General features: G+C 44.3%; 1 long non-coding RNA gene across 1 annotated transcript in view; it reads left to right on the plus strand.

Moving 5' to 3' along the window:
- Positions 1 to 2,593: 2,593 nt before the first annotated feature.
- Positions 2,594 to 17,075, plus strand: part of LOC142829067 (uncharacterized) — a 160,841-nt gene continuing 146,359 nt past the window's right edge. The window contains exon 1 of the long non-coding RNA XR_012903276.2: positions 2,594 to 3,129. This is a non-coding gene — a long non-coding RNA (uncharacterized LOC142829067). The remainder of the gene's footprint in view (positions 3,130 to 17,075) is intronic.

Genomic DNA, 17,075 nt, shown 5'->3' on the forward strand with positions numbered 1-17,075 from the left:
GATGGCCACATCTTTCCTAAACTGTGGTGCCCAGAATTGGACACAGTACTCCAGCTGGGGACTCACCAGTGCTGAGCAGAGTGGGATAGTTGTTTCCTGTGTCTTAGGTGCAACACACCTGTTAATACATCCCAGGATTGTATTGGCCTTTTTTAAAGAGTCACATCACATTGATGCATATTCAGTTTCTGGTTTGCTATAACCCAAGTTTCTTTTCAGCACTACTATCATCTAAACAGTTAGCCCTTGTTTGGTAATTGTGCATTTTTCCCTTCCTACTTTGCATTTGTCTTTATTGAATTTAGTCTACTCCATTATCCAAGTCATGAATAAAAATATTGATTAGTACCAGACTCATGACTGACCCCTTTGGGGCCTCACAATACACACTCCTCATTTGACAGCAAACTACTGATAACTATGCTTTTGAGTACAGTCTTTCCACCAGTTGTATAGCAACCTTACATTAATTCATGTACCCCACATTTCCATAGTTTGCTTGAATGTCACTTGGAACTGTGTCAAAACCTTGCTAAAATCAAGGTGTGTCATATCTACTTGTTCCCCCATCTCTGTTAGGCCAGTAATACTGTCAGAAGGAGATTAAATTGGTTTGGCATGATTTGTTCTTAACAAACCCATGCTGGCTAAGCTTTATAATCCTATTTTCCTCAAGGGTCTTACAAATTGATTATTGAATAATTTGTTCCGGGATCTTTCCACATGCTGAAATTATGTTAAGTGGTCTATAATTCCACAAGTCCTCTTTCTTCCCTTTTTTAAAAAGACTGGCAGGTTTACCCGAAGGTGCCCGGTAGTGCCAAAACAGTGCACTACTCCACTTTTCTGCATTTTATCTCTTTTCTGTAAGGTTTATTGAGAATCAAGCCTATTCTAGGTTCATCCTATTTTTCTGGCTCATCTTGGTTTAGTCTCTTTTAACATTTGCTCAGTTATGTAAATTGTGAGGACTATGTTTTCTTTGGTGATTGTCTCTTTTCTCTTTGGTTCTATGAGAAGTGATCCCATTCCAGGGACATCCCATTTTCCTGACACAGCAAAACTCTTTAAGTCAGGGATGGGGAACCTCAGGCCTGGGGGCTGGGTGTGGCCCTGTCTTGCCTGGATCTGGCCCCTGAGGCTCAGGGCCCCCTTCCCCCGTGCATTGGGGAGCCTGTGCTAGCATTCCAGCCCCCTGCTGCCCCACCATAGGGCTGGAGCACACAAGATCTACTATGCTGCTCCTCCCCTCTCCCCTCCCCCCGACTCTGGTGTGCAAGGGGAACGTGGGAAGTGTTTTTCTCCTTCTCAGTCGGGTGCCACGTCAGTGAGGATTTTTTGTATATGGCCTCTGCTGGATTCTTCTGTAGTCAGTGGCCCCCGACCCAAAAATGGTTCCCCACCCTGGCTTAAGTTATGATAAGCTGTGTACAGAATTTGGTGGTCTGGAGTTGAACAGACAGACGGCTGGACAAAGTCTCTCTACTATATAGTAGATAAGTATTAGGTCCACCCTTCTCCAATCTTCTGGGAACTTTCCCATCCTCCAGGAGTTCTCAAATACTATTGCTAATGACTCTGAAATTGCACTGGTCCCAGTACAGATCCTTAGTAACCACCATTGTTTACTTTTCTCCGTTCTGAAAACTGGCCATTTATTCCTACCCTTTGTTTCCTGTCATTTAACCAGGTAGTGATCCATGAGAGGACATTCCCTCTTATCCTATGACAGCTTATTTTGCTTTAAAAGTGAGGACCCTCATCAAAGACTTTCTGAAAGTCCAAGTACACTATATCCACTAGATCACCCGTGTCCCTCTCAGAGAATTCTAACAGGTTGGTGTAATATGATTTCCCATTACAAAAGCCATGCTGCCTCTTCCTCAATGTGCTGTGTTCATCTATGAGTCTGATCATTCTGTTCTTTACTACAGTTTCAACCAATGTGACTGGTACTAAAATTAAGCTTACTGGACTTCAGTTGCCAGGATTACCTCTGGACTGAAGCCTTTTTTTTTTACAAATTGGTGTCAGAGTAGCTCTCCTCCAGTCATCTGGTACAGAAGCAGTTTTAAATTATAGATTACATACCACAGTTAATAGTTTTCCAGTTTCATATTTGAGTTCTTTCAGAACTTTAGGGTCCTGGTGACTTCTTACTGTATCAGTTTGTTCCAAAACCGTTTCTCAGATTTTTCAGGTACAATGAATGGCTCAGATGTGGGAATCTCCCTTACTTCCTATATAATGAACACCAACGGAAAGAATTTAGCTTCTCAAAGTCCCTATATTCCTTTGAGTGCTTCTTTTGTACCTGGATCACCCTGTGGCCTCACTGATTGTTTGGCAGGCTTCCTGCTTCTGAGGTGCTTACTTTTTTTGCAGTTAGTTTTTGAGTCTTTGGCTAGGTGCTTGTCAAATACTTTTTTGGCCTGCCTAATTATGCCTTTCTACTTGACTTGCTGGAGTGTGTTCATTTTTATTTTCCTTGTGATTTCAGAAGGGAGCATGAACTCTGGTTAATGAGCTGTGTGATACGCTCCCCACATTAGTCTGCAAGAGCTACAGTAAGCCAGATGGGCCAAATCAGCCAATTAGGCTGCAGGAAAGGTAGATTTAGGCTTAAGGCAGCTAATTAAGAACATGCTCACTTTTGCAGGAAGAGGCCTGGCCTGCATAAAGCCAGGTAGCATGGGAAAGGTTGCAGGGAAGTAGGCTGTTATTATTCCCTGAGTAGATGGAGTTGGAGGCTATGAAATCTGGGGCTGGGGGTTAGGGAGGAAGCTAGATATGTAGAAAGAAGCCCAGGGAAACAGTAGCAGAAGGGACTGTAGCAGCTTGTGATAGGATCCATAGGCTGGAACCTAGTGTAGCGGCTGGGCCTGGATTCCCCTACCAGGCACTGGGAAGTAGCAGGGGTATGAGGATGTCCCAGCCACCCATGGGCCTGGAAACACTTTGAATTTCCCCCTGAAAGACAGCATTTTAGTGACCTGGCTGAAAGGCCAAGCCAGAGCAAAGAAGCTGCAAAGCAGAAGACTGAGACAAGTGGGAGAATTCAACACTGGAGGGAGAAAACAAGCTGGCAGAGCTAGCCATCCTGGGGAATAGCAGGAGGCACCACTTATGGTGAGTTGGACACTGAGACACTTTTGATTGTCACATTTTTCCTCTCTGATCCTTTCTAAATAGGTTAAACCAGTGATTTTTAACATTCCAGTCCCGTGAATCGCTCCCCCAAGTTTCAATAATACCAACTACATTGAATGTATGCTTATAAATGAGGAACTCTAATTTATCTTGTTTGTTACTCAGGTTCTACTACTGGCGTATAGGAACAGACTTTCTTCTCTTCTTATCCTCTGCTTCCTGGATTAATTGTTGTTCTTGGCATCTTGATTCTGTGCTAAATGAGAGCATGTCTCTTCCCTCTTTTAATCCTTCCCTTTTGTGTTTTAACACCCTCCTGCCTACTTTACTGAGCCTGTTCCCAAGGAGACCGATTTCCCCTTTAATAAGGAGGTCACTCACATGGTTCAATCCCTTCTTTCCATAGAAGGTGGAGTCACCTTCCACAAAACCAAAACACTCCACCCCATGCCTACCCAGAGCTTCACTTCCAGAGTCTTCTGTCTTCCTTCGCTAGTGGGAGAGGATTGCTTAGACCTTCTTGTTCCTCAGTGTGCTTCTAAGTTCCCCAAAGTCCTCTACTATCTGCAACATTTACTGTGATGCAGCCATTAGTGTCAATGTGAGCCAGCACCAATGGAGTCCTTGCCTGTTCAATCTTAGTGACATTATAGATACATAACTTGATTATCCAAGGATTTTATAGATTCTGCTGGTAAATTCAGTTCAGGTTTTAAGTGCAGGTTTTTTCTGGTGAAAATCCCATTTATTTTTTTTAATTTCAGTTGTATTCCACTGCTCTGATTCACACTGCAAGTAGCCTTTGTGTTGTAAGATTTTGATCCACAAGAGTAAAGGCAACAGAATGTAGCTCAAAATTTCATTGGTTTATAATAAGGGTCAATTATCCCGCAATCTAACTGATTCGTGTGTGTCTAACTTTCAAAGCAACAAGGCTGAAAATAATCTCAAAGCACAAGGGCTGTAGTTGCAGTGAAAAGATCAGAGAGGTCGTATATACGTAAGTTACGGGTAACTGTCCATCTTCAGCCTTTCACAGCCTGCCACCTCACTGGGGTTAAATTTAGCTGAGGCATCTGTGGTAACAGTCACTTTTTCAGTATTTAGGAAATGCTAGTGCTGTCTTCTGGTTGGCTGCCAGGTGCTACTGGGAAACATTTGCTGGGATTATTTTCGGCACTCCCACAACCCAAGTGCCCATCAATCACTTCTGTGGAACCAGTTCAATTCTGTCTGGGCTACATCAGCCTTACAAAGTCCTACTGCATGTCGGGGTGGGGGTAGTGGGGCAGGTGGGGAAGGAAGAATAGGAGAAGGCTCAAATGAGGCATTCAGATTTTTTTTAACTGTAAATCCAGCTAGAATTAGCAGAACTGAACTAGGGCCTACTCCGAAGCCCACTGAAGTCAGTGGCAAGACTCCCATTGTGGATCATGCCCTAAAAACACACTGGCAGACTGTGATCCTCCAGTACAGTAGTTAAGTCTAGCAAACCAACTAACCATATGTTTTCTGGACTCCATGTCGAAAATCTGCCGGTACTCTTTCATAATGCTTCCCAGAAAGAGGAAACCAAATGGATGAGCTAACCCTCTGCCTTTATCGTGTGTTCAGCATTATCTGATGCATGATAATTTTTAGCAGGAGGGTTATTGTTTCATTCAATATTGATTTCTTCTGGAAACGGTTCCAGCGTTGATTTTTATATTGGTCTCCCTTCTTATTTAAGAAGCAGAACACACTAAATAATAAATCAGCATTAAGTGAAGGGACAGAGGTTAGCAGACAGCAAAGTGCTTTCTGAACATCATCACTACTGTGGATTTGCAGTGTCTGTTAAGCTCTTTAATTTTTATGTACCAGACAATGGCATTTTTAATATGTAATTCAGCAACAGCTGCATTATGCCTCCCCTCCCCACCCCCGGCCTCCCTACAGGGCTGGAGCACACACAATCTACAAGCCTCCCACCCTGCTGCTAGGCTCTGGTGTGGGTCGGGAATGTGGGGCGTGTCTTTCTCCTTTTTGGTCAGGGGACAGGTCAGTGAGGGGTTTTGTTTTGTTTCTCATGTGTGTGCAGCCCCTGACTGATTTTTCTGTAGGTGGATGGCCCCCGACACAAAAAGGCTTCCCACCCCGAAACTGTACGGCAATGCAGCTTACCACTAAGCCTTGGCAGGGGCTCAGGGCTGCAACAGGGCAAGATCTTTTCCCCAAGCCCTGGAGCTGCTGTGGCTGGGGGAGGGGTGCCTCTCATTGCTCGCCCGAGCAGGGAGCCACCCAGGTAAGACCAATCCCCTGTCCCGCCTTGAGCCCCCAACCATTAGTTCTCTCCTGCACCCCAAAGCCCACATCTCCAGCCCAGAGCCCATTACTCCTCCTGCGCACCAACCCAGAGTCCCTCCTCTCCTGTATCCCAAACTCTTTATCCTCATCCCTACTCCAGAGCCTGCACCCCAAGCCAGAGTCCTTGCCTTCCAACCCTCTGTCCTCATCCCAGACCCACCCTACAACCTGCATCCCCAGATGGATTGATCTAATTTGGAAATAGGTACTTTTCATTTTCTGGACTAAGAGATTTCTGTACAGGGAAATTAATATGGATTAAGGTCAAATGTGTATTTAGAGACACAGCTATTCCTGAATAACTCTATCTATAGATAAACCGACAGTGACAATCTGTTTTCTCATGTGCTAGCTGAGATATGTATCACTTTCCTTTAAGAATTGGTCTGAGCCCATCAAACTCTTTCATTCACCATATAGTGGAGTATGTTGTAGTTACTTCCAATCACTAGCTACTTGATCAGGAGTTAGATGAGTGTTTTGCCGTGAAAGATTCCAAATCCCATTACAAATTCACAATCTACCAACTCCCCTTTAATACAAAAGCATTTATCAATACCTCATGATCATTCCACCTTCTAAACTTAAAACAAAAAAAAAGAAAGCAACAAAGCTATTGTTATCTAAGTGAACTTGGAAGTTACTGTCTCTCATTTTGTGTTTGTACAGTGCCTTGTGCAGCAAGGTTTCTGGTTGGCCTGAAGGCAGTACCATTATAGAAGTTATGATAAAGGTGTTATGCTGGAATTTGGGAATAAAATACAACTGCCTAAGCTGGATGGATTTTAAACGGAGGCCCTGCAGCTCTTAGTGCTGTGAATTGCTTCCGTTGCTATCAGTGAGAGCTTTTGTTTCAGTAACATCAAAAGAATCACGTCTCTAGAGCCAGAAGAGTTTAACCGGCTTTATGAGCTAAGCTTGAGCTCATGGAACAAATCAGAGGTCTTAAATTCAGAGGTAAAGGCAAACAACCATCTTTAGGTACCCTGATCAGCCTAGGTATTGCTGCATATTTGGTGCGTACAAGGGCTTCACTGATCTCTGCAATATATTGATATGTGAGGATGGGATAGATGACTGTCAAGGTTTTAAATCCAAAATTTGATCTATCTACTAGTAATGTTAAAGATTAAACAATTAACTGGCATGCCTATTGGGTAACTGGTTAACCACAGGGCCTTGCCTGTGGGAAAAGTCCAGCCAGCAGGACTCTGGGACAGCCTATATACCCACACCCCTAGGGGGAAGTCCCCTAACCTGTCTGCTTTCTAGGGGGAAGTCTCCTAACCTGTCTCTGCTTCTGCTTCCAAGACTCCTGAGGGAAGGCTGTGCAGGTGGGTTCAAAGCACTTTGCAAGCAGTAAGGTGAAAAGTGCTAGATGGCCACATCATTGGGGCCCAATCCTTTTGACTTTTATCTAGCAAGGAGGGGGGAAAGGCTGGTTCAGTGGTGAGGAGACTAGCTTGGGGGCTTGGAATACCTGAGATCTGCCACAGACTTCCTGGGTACCTTAGTCTCTCTGTACCTCAATCCCCTGTCCCTTTAAAAATGAGAGGAGGAGATAATAGTACATCCCCACCTTGGAGAGGTGGTGGGAGGGTGAATATTTGCATGGTGTTCAGATACTATGGCAATGGGAGCCATAGAAGTACCCAAAATAGGAAACTCCCATGGGTTGCAGTGGGAGACTTGGCCATGAAAGAAAGACTTGCTGCAGAAAATCCACAAATGGTCCCAGTTGAGGAGAAAAACGATATGAGGTTCCCCTCACTCAGTTCATAGATTCCAAGGCTAGAAGGGACCATTATGATCATTTCTTCTGACCTCCGGCATAACACAGGCCACAGAACAGACCCAAAACAATGCCTAGAGAAGATCCTGTAGGAAAAACCTCCAGTCTGGCTTTAAAAATTGTCAGCAATGGCGTTTCCACCATGATCTTTGTCAAAGTTTTCCAAAACACCATAAAAAATTTTATGCTTTCTTCCCAGTCTGAATATGTCTAACTTCTGATTACAGCTGGTGGATTGGGTTATACCTTTCTCTGGTAGACTGAAGAGCCCATTGTCAAATATTTATTTCCCATGTAGATAATTAGACTGTGCCCAAGTCCTTCCTTATCCTTCCCTTTGTTAAGCTAAATAAATTGAGCTCCTTGAGCCTTTCACTTTCTAATCCTTTAATTGTTCTCATGGCTCTTCTTTGAACCTTCTTTGAACTCTCTCCAATTTATCAGCCTCCACAGTTTCCACTAGTGGGCCTATACTTCTGCCAGGGGCTTCCCAACCTACAGTCCTGTGCCCAGGCTAGTCTGAAAGAAGAGTCCCCAGCACAGAAAGGGCTCCAATAAAAAGTTAGTGCACTTTTCGTTTAATTGTTCAGGGTCGGAATGATTCATGTCCAGGGTGGGGGTGGATCTCCAAGCACACAGAAGATTCTACTGTGGGGGATACACTGACATGAAGATGGCTCCCTACTCACAAAAACCCACGAGCACAGCTCCTACTTGTAGTTGGAAAAACATTAGTGCAGATTTTACCCAGAGTGGAATTTTGCAGGTAAATGCAACTTCCCTCAACATCGAGGTCAGTATTGAAATTGCTATGCTAGAACAGGACTTTGGCAGGAGTTTTGCTGTCTTCCCACGTGCATCCCTTTCTGCTGTGCAGTGCTGCATACATGCACCGTGCTTAGTAATAACAAACGGCTCAGTGGTATCTTTTTACTTAGGGAAAACTTCCCATTAACTTCAATGAGGGGTTTTGGGGTTTTTTTGCATGAGTAGGAATGCAAGATTTGGTCCCCACTAGGCGCTCTTGCTCTGCGTTCTGTAGAATTAATAAAGGAGGGTATGAATCCGAATTACTTTGGAGAGTGAGTTTTTTACTTGAGTTCAGAAAGCTCTAACTTTAGGAAAAACTGTGTGTGTAACCTTGGTGACTGTACTGGATCCTATACATATGAGGGCTTAAATCAAGATTAGTTAAAATGTAATAAATCTAGGTAGGCAGACAGGGTCTGTCCTGACTATTAATAGTAGGAGTAGGGAGTCTCAGCAACTGCTTGTTGCTCAAAGGGCTTAAATGGATAAAATGAGACAGAAGGTACATTTTAATATGGAGTGTTACAGTGTTGTCATCCTTGCCATGAATACCACTGCACTAAATTTCGTATGCCGTCTGAATGAAAAGACGTTTATTTCCAGTCTTTCTTTTGCTGTTGCACATTTGGTTTGGAAAACACTGTTCAAAGAAAAGTCTTAGGCGTTGGCACTTGATTAAGTAACGCCCCACTGTGGTACATGGAAGAACCCATTGAACGGATAGCACACATGGAGCATGGTTCTCCGCTGGGGTCAACTGCTGTTCTACTCTTTTCAAAGGAAGGAAGATGTGGACACGGGTGTATTTGGCAGCCCACTGTTACCACATGTAATATCCAGATTAGTCACTGGGACAACAGGGCCCATGCCTAGGGGCCCTGGAAGAATGAGCATCCAAGTGCCCTGACCTGATTCACCTTCACCCACCCAGTGTTCCTGCTCCACACATCCAGGGCTCCTGCCGGGGAGCAGAGGACACCCTCATGCTCCAGCCCTGCTCCCAGGCAGGAGCACTGGGGGGACAGGGTACAGAGGGGATTTCAGGTGGAAGGGATGGGGAAGGGGCCATACTTGCTCTGGATCAATGTCCTACACAACTAATCTATCTGCATATTAGCAGGCAGCTTAGTCTAGTGGGAGCCTGCCTGAGGGTCCCACTGAGCTGTTGGCCGGGAGACCCCTAAGGTAAGCATCTTCCAGCCAGAGTCTACACCTGGCACTCCCCACAACCCTCTGCACCCATGCCACCTCCAGGCCCTGCACCCTAATCCACTGTCCCTGGTTACAACCCCTTCCTGCCCTTGGTGACAACTGAAACCCCTGTACTCCCTCCTGCACCTTAGTCTCCTGCCCCAGGTCACAATCTCCTCCCAGATCTTGCATCTCCTCCTACACCCCTCTCTCTGGTCAGAATCTTCTCCTGCACCCATAGACCCTCCTAGACCCTACACCTCCTCCATTAGTATTATGGAAGAGTGCACCCCTTGACTACTTACAAATTCTTGGAGTGAACTCCCATCCAAAAATATTGCCCACCCCTGTGCTACAGCCTTCCACAGGATATAGCATCCTTCCTGAAAGCCCAGCCAGCTCTAACATGGTTCTGTCTCTCCATCACTCTTGCTCAGATGTGGTCAAGTCTGAGGCTTGAGGTTATCACTGTCCTCCGTACAGCTGAGTTGGGCCAATCTGATGTGGCTATTCAGGGGATGTTTATGGCTTTATTGTAGGCATCGCTGTATTAGAGCTGACGGTAATCTAGTCCTAAAAAGACTGCTGGGATCCAGAGCCTGGATCTCTGAACACCAGCACTTCGTGAACAGAGATCCAGAATCTAGAGATAGGGTGTTGCAAGACCTTCCCTCCCATGGTGAAACTCCTGAATGTACAACTCTATTGCAGCAGAAAGCCTATTGTATGCTTCTCACATTCTATTGTTTTGCTTCCAAGGAAACCAAAGTTCAGTGGTGGACTTTGGATCAGGAGGTTGTGCAAACCATTTGAATGATGCATTCCATCTCTGGATGTTTCCTGACTAGTACCAATCCCAGAAAGTGAGATGACCTCTGGGTTTACAGATGGTTAAAATATCTAGGGGGACAACCAGGTGTAAAGAGCCATTGTGGCCCATGTCTACTAAGAGCAGGGAAATAGAATACAATAGATAGCAATAGTAAGAATAACCGCAAAAAGTCTATTAGCAGAATAATCTTATTTTACCTAACAGTGCAGTATCATTTGACAAAAAATGTCTGAAAATGATGATCAAAATGTTATGGACATTTCCATGGGGAGTTTTCCTTAGATCCAGGATGCATAAGTTTTTGAGAGACCAGAATAGCCAATAGTTGAATAGATAAGGCACAATTTTGAGAAATCTTTTTGTACTGTGTTTGATTGAACCTTGACACTTGTCATGAAACAATTCTTATTTTCTGGCCAGTTCTCCTGTATAAAGAAAATTTCAGTTTGATTGACTCTGTTCTTCTTGTATTCTGAGCCATTGAAACTGGTATATAAAATATGTAAAGAAAGAAGATGACAGTGAAAAGAAGTAACAATGAGAAAGAAGCAGATAAAAAATCCCTTTCCTGTATTTTTAAGTGCTTCTAAAATTAGTCTGCTACTATCAAGGGGTATGTCTACACTACAGCACTAATTCGAACTAACTTAATTCGAATTAGTTCATTCGAACTAAGCTAATTTGAACTAGTGCATCTAGACCTAAAAACTAGTTAGAATTAGCATTTTGCTAATTCGAACTAGCATGTCCACATTGAGTGGACCCTGAACCGGGGTTAAGGATGGCCGGAAGAAGTGCCGGCAGGGCATCAGATTAGGACTTAGAGCGTGGAGCTGCTGTCTCAGGCTAGCCGAGGGCTGTGCTTAAAGGGACCCGACCCCCACCCCGGACAGACAGTTCTCAGGGGTTCCCCGCTCGCTTGTCTAACTCGATGAGGGACAGCAAAGCAGTCCTGGCTTGGAGTGCCCTGAATGCCCACACTTGGCCCACATCAGCCCGGCTGCACTGGCCGCAGGCTGCCATCCGGGGGGTGAGGTGGTCAATCGGGGGGCTGCAGGAGAGCTTCCACCCCGAGGAGCCCGCAGAGCCACCCCAGTCCTCCCCATCGGGGGCTCGTACCCCATTCCTCCCTCAGCTCCTTCCACTTACCCCTCCCTAGCCCCCCTTCCTGATGTAAAAAATAAAGGGCACGTGTGTTCAAAAATAGAAACTCCCTTTATTTAACAAAACTGGGGGGGGGGGGATTAACCTCTGGGGAGACTGGGAAAAGGAGGTGGGAGAGGGGAACGGAGAGGGTGGGAGAGGGGAAGGGGAAACCTGGGAGGAGGGAGCTAGAAGGGGGAAGCCAGGGGAAGGAGGAGGAGGGGAAGTATCAAACTATGGTACGCCATATCTTCAGTACTGTGTACAGATGTGGTCTCCTTACCCCAGAAAAGATGTTTTGGCCTTGGAAAAGGTTCAGAAAAGGGCAACTAAAATGATCAGGGGTTTGGAACAGGTCCCATATGAAGAGAGGCTAAAGAGACTGGGACTTTTCAGCTTAGAAAAGAGGAGACTGAGGGGGGATATGAGAGAGGTCTATAAAATCATGAGTGGTGTGGAGAGGGTGCATAAAGAAAAGTTCTTCATTAGTTCCCATAATAGAAGGACTAGAGGACACCAAATGAAATGAATGGGTAGCAGGCTTCAAATTAATAACAGAAAGTTCTTCTTCACAAAGCAAATAGTCAACCTGTGGAACTCCTTGCCGCAGGAGGCTGTGAAGGCTAGAACTATAACAGAGTTTAAAGAGAAGTTAGATAAAGTCATGGAGGTTGGGTCCATGGAGTGCTATTATCCAGGGGGTAGAAATGGTGTCCCTGGCCTCTGTTTGCGGAAGGCTGGAGAGGGATGGCACGAGACAAATGGCTTGGTCATTGTCTTCGGTCCATCCCCTGCAGGGTACCTAGTGTTGGCCGCTGTTGGCAGACAGGCTACTGGGCTAGATGGACCTTTGGTCTGACCCAGTACGGACGTTTTTATGTTTTTGTGTTCTAAGCTCAAGGTTGGGGGTTTCACTGGACCACCTTGATTTTCATGCAAACCTGCTCCTGGGTGGCCAGGCTAGCAGCTATCCTGCCCTAGATGGCCACTTTCCTGTGCCTAGTGCGGAGGTCGTGGATGAGGTCCACGATGTCCGCACTAGACCAGGCAGACGCCCGCCTCTTGCGGCCCCGGGCAGGCTCTTGGGAGCCGCCAGCCTGGTCCCAGGAAGAGGCGGAGGGCTGAGTGGCAGCGGGTGGCTGGCTCATGCCGTGCCAGGTGCAGGTTCTGCTGGCTGAGTGCTGACAGGCTTGCACCTGGCACGGGCACCGTAGCCAGACCGTGCCCCTTTAAGGGCTCCGGGGCCGGGAGGGGGGCATACGACTTTCCCTGGTGTTGGCCAGAGTGGCCACCAGGGCAAGCTGGGAAGGGCTAGCCTCCCACTAGTTCGAATTTAGTGGCTACACAGCCCTTAATTCGAACTACTTAATTCGAACTAGGTGTTAGTCCTCGTAGAATGAGGTTTACCTAGTTCGAATTAAGCGCTCCGCTAGTTCGAATTAAGTTCGAACTAGCGGTTTGTATGTGTAGCGCCTATCAAAGTTAATTAACTTTGTAGTGTAGACATACCCAAGGATATCATTTATTTAATAAAATGATGAGGACTGGTGAAAACAAAATAGTTTTGTCAAACATTTTACATTTGTTTGCATTCCAAAATGAGTTTTGAAAAACTTCAAATGAGAAAAATCAAATTTGAAATTGATATTTTGAAAGTTCATTTTCATCTTTTACTCTCCCTTTCTACTATTAAATGAACAAGTGAATCATACCAACAGATGAAATATCATTCTTGGTGCTTCTTCCCCTTTGCTTACCCCTTTTTTTCCCCCCCTTCTCCTCTTTGAAGTACGGAGTTCAGTAGCAAAAGGGAGAATGAAATGCTATAATTCAGCTGCTCAGTAACTTTAAAATGGGAAAATTTGGGAAATAATGAAAAATTTCTAGTTGTTTCCAGGTTTTGGGGAAAGTGCTTGTTCCCAAAAGTTTTGGGGGTAAACAAATTCATCAGCTCTAGTAAAATTATTGAAAGTCACTTGTCTAAAATGTATTTTGAATAGGTCATGAAATACAGATGATTTTTAGAATAACTTCTAAATAGTTAAGTAAGCTTGTTGTAGACTACAAAACGGATGTGTTCTATAATAAGACCGATATGCTATCACAAAGACTGTGTTAACTGCAATAACAACATGAGAACCTGACATATGTATCACAAACACATTTTATCTAGGAACCAGGAGTGGCTGTTACAATACCAATACAACCAAACCAGTTCAGATACTCAAGTCTTACTGTGAAGCTTTCCACAAGTAAGAGAAGAAAATTCCAATGCCCTTCACTTCAGTATAGTTCCACATGTGGGTGTTTTGGGGTTATCTTATATCTTTGTTTCACTATGAACTTAACACCCTCCTTTATTGTCTCTTTAATTTTCTGTATTTGTCTCAACCTAGAGATCAAATACATTCTACTAGCTGTTTTCCCTTTTCCTGACTTTTCTTCTCCAAAGTTTTCAAATATTCATATTTAGGTTCTCAGTTCAGAATCTTTTTTGTTTTCCTCTAAAAGTTGTTCCATGCTAATCCCCAAAATATGGACAGACATCAGTGGGGTCTGCACAGCATTGTAACAGTATCTCTCAGATGGTAACTTGTCTCTAATCTCAGATTTTTATTTATTTATACAAAATATGAATGGGAGTGGATTTATTCTTCCAATTTCTTAATGAGCAATTTGTTTGTTCTGGCATAACTGAGGCTGGAAAAAGATCTGTATGCTACTGATTCACAATCCCTGTGGCGATATGAATGTGTAGACCCTGATCACAATTTCAGGATGGGAAGAAGAGAAAGTAAAGTGGTGATTTATCTATCTGCAACGGAATATTTATAAGAACTGTTTTTAGATGTAGCTGAAAAAGGTGACAAATGATTCTTTCTTTGAGACATAAGCCATAATTTACTTCCATATTGATTTACTTATAAATCACACATGCTTTCAGCCTTGTGTAGCTCTAATGCTGCAAATTATATGCAGTTTTAATTATTCCAGTATCATTTAATTATGCTGAAGTAATCCTTTCAGAGCAGAAACTAATATTTTAATTACAGTATAATTCAACTGCAGAAAATGGGGCGGCAGGGCGGGGGATATTTATCATCTGTTACTCAGTTTCAGCAGATGAACTGAGCCTGCAGGCTTTAAACCTTAAGAAAACATCCCTGTTTGATTTTTCATTCCTAGATTGCTTCTACCATCTAGGAGATGGATACCACTCTGTCAAATAACTCCTGGGTAATTTGACCTTCACTACAAGATTAATAAGACTTTTTTTTAGAGGCCAACCTGATGGAAAGAGCTGCAGTTAGCAGGTGGGCTTGTGGCAAAGAAAAGAAAGAGCAAGGATCAAATATAGCCTTGAACATGGCTGCTCAACAATGTATCAGATAACCACCAATTCCCTTAAAATCTGTCACTACGCAGCAGTTGTTATGCAAGGCTGAATATGAGGCTGTTTAGTCCAGGATCATAATTAGGCCAGGTGGGAAAACGCCTTTTAAGGAAGAGTGGGAACAGGAATGCCCTAGTCCCTAATATTAACACCAAGTCATCTACATGGGGAATAAAAGATACCTGATGGAGCAGATGACACAGCTGTAGTTTTGTCAACGGGAATTTTCATAGGAAGAACATAAAGTGTCAGGGTCCCATCTGTTTGTCTGTGAGCAGATCTGGGGCATCATTGTTCCAGTAACTATTTGCAGGGTTTCTGTTTTAAAATGTATTCTAGAGCTAAGCCTGAATCATACATTCCCAAATTTTAGGAGAGGGGGGTTTGAAATCTTGACCCAGATCGCAGATTTGCAGCTACTGCTGACTTCTATCCTGGTCCAAACTGGAAATCCCTCTGAGTGTGCTGTTTCATATGTTTGTGCATTTGCTTTGTAGGCTGAGACTTTTGGCACATTAGGGTTGTAGCCTCTGATATAGTATCTGAGTCTATACCGCAGCTGGAGGTATGAATGGCCACGCTATGTGGACAGGCCCTCACTAGCTGGATTTCCACCTGTGGTCTGTGGCCCCTCCTTGTCTAAGATTTCCAAAATGGTCCCCACTGCCTAAATTTTTTTAGGGATCTGCAAATTTAAAAAAAGGGGGGGGGGAACTCCCGCTGTTCTAGCTCCCTCACTAAAAATAGAAGTGAGGCTGCCATGGGTCAGGCTACAGTCCTGGCTACACAAGCAACTATGAACTGGACTGATGTCTACCCTACAGCACCCTCATTGCTATTTATAGTGCATTAACTGGAGTACAGCAAGCATAGGTATGTCCTCATACGTTGGGAATCACACCCGCAGCTGGACAATAGACATTCTCTGGCCAAATTTAACCTATAGGGGAAAAAAACCACATACCTCTGAGTGGCACAGTTATACTGACCTAACCCACCAGGTAGACAGCACCGTGTCAATGGGATGGCTTCTCCCATCAACACAGCTACTGCCTCTGATTAATTACACTGAAAGGAGATGCTAGCCCATCAGCATGGGAGTGTCTTAAATGCTGGCGGTGCAGCTGCACATGAAGCTGGGCTCTCAAGGGAGGTGACAAACATACAAGTCCCCAATCATGTTTATTAAAATCAGCTGAAAATAATACCATGCAGTACTTAAAACTGCTGATCTACCAGTGTAAACATACTGAGGATTTTGTTTTTATCACCAATAAGGGACAAGACCTGCTCTGTCTGCAGTGGATTCAGGGCCAGCCACTATGGGCTGGAAATGCATATGCTAGGAACCCATGCGAGAGTTGATTGTACCCGGTGTGACTCAGAGCTGAGGGCTGGGGAGACACCTTCTGATGGTATTAAAGCGGGGATTGCGATGAGTGAGGAGTGTGCTCTTCATAGAGGTGTACAACTAGATCTGCAGCTGCCTTAGCAGACTCAGCCAGGGATGAAGAATTCCTACCCCTTTCAGAGGCCCCTGTATTCGGGCTAGTAGTGAAACCTTTTGAAAGCCTAGCTCATTAAGGCTACATACTTTTAGAAAAGTGAAAAATACAACCCATAAACACATGAGTAATTCCAGCCTCTTGTTTATCTAATCCGTTGTCTTGTATTGTACCTGTTGCCGTAGCGTCTGAGGTAATCCTCTCTTCACGCTGCACAGGTAGGCCAGGGAAATGGATATTTGAAAATACAGGTCCAGTGACAGCAGCCTTCTCCCTTATGTGCCATGACAACCAGCCCCCTTCGTTTCCCTTAACAAGACACAAACTGATGCCACTTCAGGGGTTCATCCACTTCCAGGGCATTTCAGAGCCAGCCACTTCCACAGTCATTTGAAGGGAAAGTTAAGAGGGAAATCATTCACTCCTGAAGTCCAGCTCCAGTCAGGGAACAGATACCCAGCATCCAAATAGGGGTCCAGAAATTGAACTTTGAAAGTCAAATGGTGAGCCAGCCACAGCTTGATAGCGATTCTGCTGAAGAGTTATCTGAAATGATTCAGCAAATCTTGGATCATAAACCAGCGAAAAGATGAATAAATTATTTGATGCTAATTATTTGCTCAGGGATAAATATTTCCAAAGCTCCCAAATGACTGAGGCAGCAAAGTCCCATTTTCAAAACTGACCCGAAGCCTACAATCAATGGGATTTGGGTACCTGGACTGAGGTCCACATCCTCAAAAGGTATTTAGATGCCTAATTCCCATTGAGTTCGATGGCATTAGGTGCTTAGCTGTCATTGAGGATCTGGGCTGTAGATACCTGAATTACTTAGCCCTTTAGGAAAGTTTCACCCTTGATTTACTAAGACTCATAAATTGAATTACAGGTCAATATTTCACATTTAATTTT

This window comes from Pelodiscus sinensis, chromosome 5 (genome assembly GCF_052426305.1).
Source record: "Pelodiscus sinensis isolate ZL-2025 chromosome 5, ASM5242630v1, whole genome shotgun sequence".
Classification (NCBI taxonomy): Eukaryota; Metazoa; Chordata; order Testudines; family Trionychidae; genus Pelodiscus; species Pelodiscus sinensis.